Below are 11176 nucleotides of genomic sequence, written 5' to 3'. Positions count from 1 at the left end.
ATTATGAGAAGTGTAAAATTATATAAATATGTTGAGTTAACTGTCAACCATGTTAAATATGGCTAAATGTGAGTATAATACAGGCTTTATGATGCAGTTTAAGACTGTGGCTCACATCTTAGTCTGAAATTAAAAGGTACTCAAGAAAAGATTAAACATCTCTGGCCTCACCTAAAAGGGTTACTGGTAGACCACTGTACTTTTCGATCATTCTTGTCTGACCTAGCGCACCTCGCACTATCACATCCGGTAACTAGGATTTTTGGGGTTTTTTGTAAATAAAGCTTTGTGAAAATATGAATATTTTTCATTCTGTCTACTTCACTCTAACCCAAATTTCACTTGCTTAGATTACAGACACATCTAAACATACATGAGCCTGATCTCATACTGGTTTAATATTATTGACTTCAATTAATGTATTATTTATAATGAAGTAGGATTATGTTTTTAACTGAAATGTTAGGGCCCAGATCCTGAAAACACTTAAATATGTGGATAAAGAATGGCAAAAATTGATCCCACAGATGCTTAGGAGGCTAAGATTTAGAAATCTGCCCTGTCTAAATTTATGAATGCTTACTTGAATACAACATTGCCAGTTTTAGTCTGAATCTATTTAGTTATCCAGCTCTAGAATACTCATGTGATATTTAATATGCCTCAGCAGCTCATGTATTTCTACTACTACCTGTAGCCCCAATTATCCCCTCTCATTGCAAACCAGTGGAAACCGGCAAACAAATTGACTCCCTAGTCCATCTCCACGGGCAAGATCTACACATGGAGGGTCCCTCCTTACATTTGGTTTTTAAGGGTATAGTCAGACCTCACTATAATTACCTGTTCACACAGGGTCTGGTTCTGCACTACTGAAGTCAGTGGGAGCTATGCCATCCAGATCAGTGGGAGCAGGATTAGACTCCCAAAGAGAATATCAACAGGGGAAATAGTTTCATGAGCAAACACAAAATTACTCTCTGACCTTGCAATCATCAGTGTATTCCAGTTTTGCTGGTTTCTTATTTAGACATTCAGATTTCAACATAATGATAATTTGTTTCTGAAATACGTATTTTTGATCATGTCACCTAACATTGTTTTGTCTGACAGTACTGCATCAAAATAAGTTATAGGGTCTGTTAGGTAAGTATGAGCTTAAAAATGGGTGTCATCTCTTTAATTAAAAAAATCATTCATATACAAAAATACTATTTGCAAATAATATTAAATGTCTGCCTTAAGCAGCTACAAGCCAGAAAATGAAAAGATACAATTCTTCCCTGAAAAAGGACTAAAAATAGCAGACATCTGCTCCTTATGTACACTCTCTGTCCTATCTTATTATGTTTGGTGGGAGGAGAGAGCAGGGACAAGGATTTACTTCCCTTTATTGCAAGGGCAACACAGCTAAGAAATCATGGGCTGGACGCTATTCTGTATCACCCAGTGAAGACAATGGCTAAGTTCTGAACGCCATCAGTTAGGAACATGGGAACTACTACACAAAATTAGCCCTGTGGTCCATCTATTCCAGTAACTTGTCCCTTATACTGGGCAACAGCAGACAGTGCAGAAAGTGGTACAGGAAACCTCACAGTAGACAGATGCAACATAACATGGTCCATAAAGATCTTATCCAGATCAAAATTAGTTTAAGCCAGTTTGGGTAGTCAATTATTATGAGCAGATTTGCAGTTACAGCAGGGAAAAAGTGAAGACTGATTACACAGGTATAAGCAAGGGTATAATTTGGCCTGTGGAGTCCTTATGGTTGACCATGCACAGGCATCTCCGTATTATGTATCTTTTAATTAATTTATATGACACCCAGATGCCATGGTATTGATAAAATTCAAGAACCTGGATACACAGGCAGGAATAACAGAAGCAGGGCGGTTTGTAGATTGACTCAGATACCTGGGAAGTTTGCAGTGGTGGCAGACAGGAAGATGACATATTTACTTACAAACAGAACTGGACCAGAGCTGGAATGTATTAAGACACAATCTACTAGATTCTCTCTTCATTTACACCTGCATATATGGATCTATCAAATCAATGGAGTCACACTGGTGTAGAACCAGTGTGAAAGACTGGATAATCAGGCTTACTAACCTAGAATCCCCCTTTTCATTTCTGTGGACCAGAGGCACTCTCTAAGGTTCAAATTCTGTCCTTTGCTCTTCTGTTTTACTGGCATGTAGCAGGAGATAAATTGTAGCTTGCTAATGCTATCTATGCACTTAATCCTTTTTCAACCAGAGTCAATGGCAAAACTTCTTGCAGGATCATAACTATGCATGATTTTAAACATCACAAAAGCTTCAAAACTGAGCAAAAAGAAACAAATATTGGCATTTCCTTGGCCAGAACCTTAGCTGGGTTAAATTGCTGATTTTGCCCACTTAAGATATTGTGGGCCAGATGCTGATCTCCACTGTATGAGATTTCACAATATTTCCACAGTTGTAACAGACCAGAATTGGTATGCATCAATGCAACAGGAAGTCAGTGGCAATATTTTGGATTTGTATTGTGAAAGCAGATAAGAATCTGTCCCTATTTTTGTAATTCAAACTAGAAAATCTTGATTTAAAAAAATTGTGTGTTCACTGTATGGCTTTGCAGCGCTTTTTGGCTAAGACAAGAACATTCCCCAAAATGTGTAAATTTAATATTTTTCCCTATTCACAAGTCTTAAGCTCCCTAAATAACTAATTGTTCATTGTGCCTCAAATAAAGTATAATCTACAGACAAGGTGGTGCGGAAGTGTGAAATGACACACTATGCTCAAATAAGCAAACACCCACATCTAACAACAGACAGAAAATGTTTTCATAATAAGAGTGCATAAATTACCCCAGCTATTGGAAAAGCTCATACTTGCATTCTAGGAATCACATAGCAAATACTCACAAGAGCTGATATGCTACTACTATGATTATGCATACCTTCTCTGCAGTAATTATAACATGCTTATATAAACATATCAAAATGTTTAGAAAATGACAGTAGGCCTATAGTATTGCTTTATTCTTTAGTAAAGTGTGCTTGGTTCTTGCCTTTGTACATTTAAAACATTTAATTACAAGAAAATTATGAAAAAGACCTATATTTGGAAGAGAAACCATGAATGGAAAAAACAGGGGAAAAAAGATTCAAATGACAGTCCAGTTCAGGGAGCCAAACTGTGGAGTGTTTAGTTAGTGGCAACTTACCCCATGGGCAGAAACAGTATATGCTATATAATAATGAATAATAATATTTGGAAGGAAGATGAACAACATATATGCATATATATATATATATATATATATATATATATATACACACACACACACACACTTACTTATGCTCTTTCACATACATACACACATATACATGAGAGAGAGAGAGCAAGAGTATAAATAATAAGTATTGGTATTGTACAATAAACTTTAAAAGAATAATGGGCAAGATTTTGATAGCTTGGCTACTAGTACTTTATTCTACATAAAAATCAAAAGAAGCACCTAACTTATTAATATTATGGTCATATATGTGTCATGTCGTTTTTGGGAGCATGGCATTTAGCCAGAATCCTTAATAATTTGAAATTGAAAATTGAAAGAAGTGCCTAGCCTAGGTTAAGTAAGGATGTCAAGGATTGCCTTAAAAATAATTTATATTTTTTATGTAATCAGAGAAGCATGTGTGGCAAGAAACTGGGGTAAAAATAAGCTTTAAAAAAAAGATATTATCTACCAAATCTACATAGAACAGGATGGAGCATAAAGGGTCTATCCCATACTCAATAGAATAGAAGCTTTTAACTATAATTTTAATAATACTGATATTGATTATACTGTAATCGATATAATGTTTCTTATGTGTGGTGTTGGATCCCATTTTTAATTTTTATGTGAAGTAAAGCGGTTATGTAATTTCACTGGTGTCTATGGATGGACCCAGGAATTTGAAAAGTAGGGGGAAGGGGGAGGTGTAGGAGATGCCAGCAGTGCTACAGGGGAGGTTGCAGCCTCCCTTCCCCTCCCCTCCATAGGCAGACCATGTCACAGCAGAAGCTGCCAGGGACTTTCTGAGGTCCCTGAATCAGGTAAGAGCAGGGGTGGGCAAAATGCAGCCCACCAGGCCATTCTATCCAGCCCGTGAGGCCTCTAAAATTTTAGAAAATTAATATTTATCTACCCCTGGCTGCCTGTCATGTGGCCCTCAATAGCTTCCCAAAACTCAGTAAGTGGCCCTCCACCTGAAATAATTGCCCACCCCTGGGTAAGACCCTCCCCGCACTGCTCTCAGAACCCCTTCCCTCCAGTGCAAGCTCCTCTGTTCCTCTTCCATTCCCTTCTCCCCCTTCCACCAGGGGTTGTCTAGGGCTGCTTCTGTGTTCAAGAAGGGAAAACCAGCAGGGGAAATTCAGTGGAAGGGGAGGGAGCAAGAACCCAGCACGCTGTGCTGCTGTTCCCTGCAATTGGTGTTCCCTAAAACTGGCTGGAGCATTAGGCTCACAGGGCAGTAATCAATGGCTCGATGTCTAGTTGGCAGTCGGTATCAAGTGGCGTGCCCCAGATGTCCATCCTGGAGCTGGTTTTGTTCAATATCTTCATCAACAATCTGGACAATGGCATAGAGAGCACCCTCAGCAAGTCTGCAGATGACATCAAGCCTGGGGGGAGCTTTGCTGGAGGGCAGGGCTAGAATTCAGAGTGACCTACAAATTGGAGGATTGGGCCAAAAGAAATCTCATGAGGTTCAACAAGGACAAGTGCAAAGTCCTGCACTTATAACAAAGCAATCCCATGCACCAATACAGTTTGGGGGTTGACTGGCTGGGCAGCAGTTCTGCAGAAAAGGATCTGGTGTTACAGTGGACAATAAGATGAATATGAGCCAGCAGTGTGCCCTTGTTGCCAAGAAGGCTAATGACATACTGGGCTACATAGGTAGGCGTGTTGCCAGCAGGTCAAGAGAAGTGATTATTCCCCTCTATTCAGCACTGATGAGGCCACATCTGTAGTTCTATGTTTAGTTTTGGCCCCCCCACTACAGAAAGGATGTGGACAAATTGGAGAGCATCCAGAGGAAGGTGACAAAAGTGGTTTGGGTCCTGAGGGGCATGACTTATTAGGAAAAACTGAGGGAACTGGGCTTATTTAGTTTAGAGAAGGGGAAACTGAGAGGGGATTTAATAGCAGCCTTCAACTACCTGAAGGGGGTTTGAAAGAGGATGGAGCTAGACTGTTCTCAGTGGAGGCAGATGCCAGAATGAGGAGTAAGGATCTCAAGTTACAGCAAGGGAAGTTTAGGTTAGATATTAGGAAAATTTTTCTCACTAGGAGGGTAGTAAAGCAGTGGAACAGGTTACCCAGAGATGTTGTGGACTCTTCATCCTTGGAGGTTTTTAAGACCCAGCTAGACAAAGCCTTGGCTGAGATAATCTAGTTGGAGATGGTCCTGCTTTGAGCAGGGGGTTGGACTAGATGACCTCCAGAGGTCCCTTCCAACCCTACCTTTCTATTTTCTATGATTCTTTGATTCAACAGCAATTTTAACTTCCTTTTTTAACTGTCAGCAACCTCCTGAATAAATGATTTATCTCCCATTATGAAATTTCATTCTGTAGCAGTATGCAAAGAAGTACTTAAGGTTATTAGCAGACTACAAACTGAAGAGTCCACAGTGTAAAGTTGATGCAAAAAAAAAAGGTTGCTGTATTAACAGGAGGGTTAATCTGTGCAAAACACAGGAGATTATTCTGTTCTACTTGCAGCTGGTGCATCCTTAGCTGGAGTTTTGCATCCAGTTTTGTGTATCACACTTCAGGAAATATGTAGACATATTGGAAAGAGTCCAGCAACAAGAATGATAGATTTAGAAAAGAAGACCTATGAGGACAGGTTGAAAATTTTAGGTTTGTTTAGTTTAGAAAAGAGAAGAGTGAAAAGAAACACAATAATGGTCTTTCAATGTGTAAAAGATTATTATAAGGATGATCATGATCAATCATTCTTCAGATCCACTGGAACAAAGACCAGAAATAATCATCTTAATTTTCATTGAGTAATATCTAGCTATTAGGAAAATCTTTCTGACTATACAGATAATAAAGGCCAGAAATGCTATGGATGTTGTAGAATCTCTTTTACTGGAGATTTTTAAGAACAGGGTAGATAAACATCTCTCAGTGGTTATCCAGGGTATTAATCAATTATATCAATTAAAGAAAATTGACACAGAGCAAAACCAATGCCTTCATAAACTCCTGTTATATAAATCTTCCTGCAATTCCCAGGACCTTCACCATAGGCCCCAACTTTTATTTTTTGGCGGGGAGGGACCTAAGATGATGGACATGTGGAAAGTTTTACGCATTTCAGATGACAGCCCTCTTCCCGAGGGGGGGCCAGGGCCCTCGGGCCCCCACATACTTGGCTCCTCTGAGTCCTTCACGCATTGGTATGTATCCCTGAGTTCTGTCTTACCTTGCCTACCGATTGATTCTGCAACTTGTACTTATTTCAGTGGCATGACTGCTGAGTGGTACCAATATCTCAGTCCTTTGTAGCCTAGGCCCAGTATACCTAAAGACCACTTAAAACTCTGAGATAGAAACCAGGGTCAAGAGAACTGTTCCTCAAGCAAAATGGATCTTTCTGTGTCATGGGGAACTGCAGCATGAATGCCCACAGGAACTACAGATCGCGACAAAAGTTATCACCTATTTCACCTAAGGATGAGGAGCTCATTGACCCCATGCCTTCTCTAACAAACAAAGAGTGGTTAGGACAATCAAACGGGGGCTGGGGTAGGTAGAGTGATGGGAGTCCTGGATCCTAGTCCCATTCCATAGTTTGCATTCAACTGTTACCTAATGAAATACAGTAAAAGCAGACACTGCGTGTAAGTCGTCCCCCCCCCCCACCATGTCCAGCCGGCCAGCCAGAAATTCCAGTTAATAGAAATGCCGGTTAGTAAAATGCTGGATAACAGGGCTTTTACTGTATTTTGCATTTTGGGGAAAACATCTGTATATTTTTTCACCTGGCTCTCCTTCTTAATGAGGGAAAATGCTCAACGAAGTCTACTAGTAAAGAGAGAAGTATGTTAGAAAAGACAATACATTTTTTTAAAGTCACATTTCACGTGCCATAAGTCCTGGAGAGTCATGAGGAAGTTGTGTGAATCTATATTGTGAATCCTGTCTCCAGCACTGATGCAAAGCATGCCTTTAGATCAGCACTAAACTCTCATCTGAGGGAAAAAAAGAGATGTGTCTTTAGACCACACTCCTTCACATGGCAGAAACATAACACACACACACATACACACACTCAGAAAACCATTGGATATTGAAACAAGTGAATAATTTCATTGAATAAAAGGAATAAATAGCACATATTTAAATACCTGCATCACTTAACAAAGCTGTCAGCTCAAGATACCTTTCTGTTATGTTGCTAATTCCCCTGCCAATACAAGATTGATTGCTACAGTGCATTCTCAGTTGCTTTCCCCAGTACTTCGAATTTTCCAACACTTCCATTGGCAAAACATCCCAGAGATATCTCAATGTTAGGAAGGGTTTGAGATATTAGATCCAAATTTACCAGTTGTACATTGAATCTCAGCATTCAGAACTGTGCCCCTTCCCTCCTCCGATCCCTGGTTGATGTTGGGACATTTCAAATATTTGCAGACTCATCTGTCCTGGAGCCCCGAGTTACTGTTTCTCTGTGCTGAACTTTGTATGAATCTTTCGGTCAGGGCATGGATTCACTAGTACTTTGGGACATCAGAAAACTTCAGGATGTCCTGCAAATCTTTCCTCCTAGGTGGGCTCCCCCTGCTTGACTCCCCTTCAGGCCCTTCTCCCCTGACACCGACACACTCTTCCTGCTTAAAAGGAGCAACTGCAAATTAAACAAGCTTACTTCTTCCTTCCGAGTCTTGCTCCAAAGAGTCTCTTTGCTGGGCCATGTGGGGAGTGTCTCCAGCTGAGACACTCTCGTTCCTCTTCCACCTCCTTGTTGCACTCACATCACTCACCCGCGTATCCCCCCAAGCTGTCTTCCTGCCCTCTCCTCCACCGCCCCTTCACCCACAGCCCATGCCTGGTGCATTTCCCCCACAATTCCCCATGGTCTCTCCCCACATACACTCCCCGTGCCCTCTGCAGGGCCCGGCTCTGAGCGATGCAGGGTGGGGGTGGAAGGAGATAGCCCCTCACAAAGCCACCAGTGCTCCCCATGCCTCCCGACACCCCCCAGCAAGACACTACCCACTGCAGCCCACGAGGGGGCTCTGAGCTGACAGCCCGCTCTGGGCCAGGCTCTCCAGCCCTCCCTCAGCTTTCCCGACAAAAATATCAGGCTCACCCCAGTGCCCAGCCCTCCTTCCCCTGCTGCCTCCTCAAAGCCTGTGCAGGACTGTGCCCTTCTCCATCCTCAGGCTGTATCCCTCAAGCCCAATACCTTATCTCCTTCATTGCAGGAGGAGCTGGGCACAGGATTGGCAGCCAGATCTCATCCTCTGAGCAGGGCTCAGCCCCAGCCCACCTGGGCAGGAGACCCCAGCTCAGGCCTCAGAGTTGGAAAGGGGGAGCTGAGCCTGAGTCTGTGTGGGATGCCCTAGTGCAAGGGCTGCATTTCAGTTTCCACCTTCTCCCCCAGCTCTCTGGGCATAAATAGCAGCGTATCCCTAGCACCGCTCGACTGCTCAGCAGCCTCTGGGTGCCTGCAGAGGTGCAGGGATGATGCTTTGCTAGCATGTCAGAGTCACTCTAATTAAAGCACCCCATCCCCACCCCAGGGCATGTGCAAAGACACCCTCTGATTCCAGCCCGTCTGCCTCCCACCTTCCCCAAAGGTGTAGGCAGAAAGCAGCGATAGGTATAGGAAAACACTTCTCTTAAAACAGTGGCTCTCAACATTTTTAGACTTCATTAGACTCAAGGAGTCCCCCAGAAGATGCCAAGTCTTAGTTTTTACTCATTTTTTGACTACAGAAAAATACTGGAGCAATTCTTCTGTTGCAAAGATCTCAAAAGGACAATGGCAGGTCCGAGTGGGTGCCAATCCATGCGCGCAGGAATTCCAGTGCATCAGAGCAGACTCAGTTAATTGAGTCTACTGGTGCATGGCAATTGCTGCACTCCAGCAGCCTCCTGCATCTCATGTATCAGCGTCCCCATGCTTAAAAATGGTGGTGGGGCACTTGGACTAAAGCTCATTCTACGAGCTTTAGAGAAAGTGCCTCAGCTGCCATTTTTCAGTGTGGGGATGCTGATCCATGAGATATGGTGGCACTTCAATTAGAGCAGCTCTCGTAGCCCCTCTAATTAAAGCACTGCCCCCACCCTAAGAGCATGTGTAAAAGTGCCCAATGTTTTTGACACGATGAATACCTGTTTGAAATCTCTGGGTTTAGCTTGTGAATCAAGTGTAGGTATTTGTATACCGAACAGTGCAAAGATTGTACAGCACCTCTGGAAGGATCTCAAGGCATCCCAGGTGCCACAGCACTCTGGTTGAGAATAACTGCCTTAAAATTACACCCAGGATCCTCTGAATCTATTTGCATTGGCTTTATTCCCTCCTCATGGTTATCTCCTCTATTCCTATTCTTTGCTATATGGCTGAATGATCCTTAAGTTTACTAAAATCATACAAAATTAGGGCTGGAAGAGACCTCAGGTGATCATCTAGTCCAATCACCTGCTCAAGGTAGAATCATCTCTATCTAAACCAGCTCATAAAAATGCCTGTCTAACCTATTCCTAAAACTACACAAACTTCATTGCACAACTACAAAGCACATTGCCCCAAACCACCAGGAATACCCTAACCTGCCACAGGTAAAGCAAGGGCACAAGGGTACCGTCGATCTCCTTTCCCTGCAAGCATTGTTAAAATACACTTAAGAGATCCAAGAAATAAGACCACATCCCCTGCTACACAGGGAGGCATCCCCCCAACTTGAATGTGAGATAAAGTTTTTTCCTGATCTCAAATGTGGCAATCAATCTGACCCTGACCCTGAGCAGAGGGCAAGACCCTCTCATCTTCCTGTGTTTGAGCTCCAGCACAGCTCTTTACTGGAGAGGTAAATCTGGCTCTTATGCAGATGCTATGTTCTGAGTCTTCTCCCATCCAAGAAACCTCTGGCCCAACTTCAATAGTGCTTTAGCTTGTAGACAAAAACCTAGCTAAAGGTCTCACTCAGGCTGGTAATCATTTTGCACTGAAGACAGGGGCTTTATCACTGCTAATTAGTGCTGATTAGTCCTCTAATACCCTCCTACAGTTTGTCCTGTGTGTTCAGATAGAGGGGCCAATTCTCTTACCACTCCCCAGAAAGTATGACAGAGCATCTCAGTTTACAGCAGCAGAAAAGAATAAGATGCCTTCAGAAATCCTAGCAATGTATGTGACTTAAGCACAAGTGACAGCATGATAACTCAAGTATGACTTTACAATGTGGCTGTGCAGATCTGGGCCAGGCTAAGCCTCAGACCTGGGCATTAGTCACCTAAGTGTCCTACACAGTGAAGAACTACCCTTACCCTGTTCTCTGTGAAAACTCGAATCAGCCTCCATCTTGCACATAAAACAGCACCACAAGCAGATGCATAAGGTGTCCCCATCCTCGTTCTTGCCTTGTGCTGCGGCTGTTGCTTTCTACTGCTTGTCTCCTTTTTTCTTGTCAGAGCACTAGTGTTAACTGTACAGACATCTCTAGTTGGTCCTACAGCTGCCGTGGTGGACTTGCTGCACATACCTCATATCCTGTTCTCTCATTTGAGATGAATGTGCTATTGTGCTGAGTTAGACAGCATTTCAGATGGCACCACCTCATGGGTAGTGTGTTCAGTTCAAACAAGACAGGACAACAAAGGACAGACAGGGATCAAGTATGCTGCAGTCTTTCCTCAACCAGCTCATCCTTCTCAACCCTACATGTCTCCACTTCTGGGGGCCCGCTATGGAGCCACAGGTCCAAGCTTTTTGGATCCATGGGTACCTCTCAGTTTAGAATCTGCATCCATATTCATCTCCCTTTGTTCATAAATCAAGCCTGCCAGCCTCTGAATTATTTTTCTTGTTCTTCTCTGAGTAATTTTCAATCTGTCACTATCTTTCAGTTAAAGTGGTGCCCATAATTTAAACACTGCAG

This window comes from Alligator mississippiensis, chromosome 5, assembly GCF_030867095.1.
Source record: "Alligator mississippiensis isolate rAllMis1 chromosome 5, rAllMis1, whole genome shotgun sequence".
NCBI lineage: Eukaryota > Metazoa > Chordata > Crocodylia > Alligatoridae > Alligator > Alligator mississippiensis.
This window is presented reverse-complemented; position numbering follows the sequence as displayed.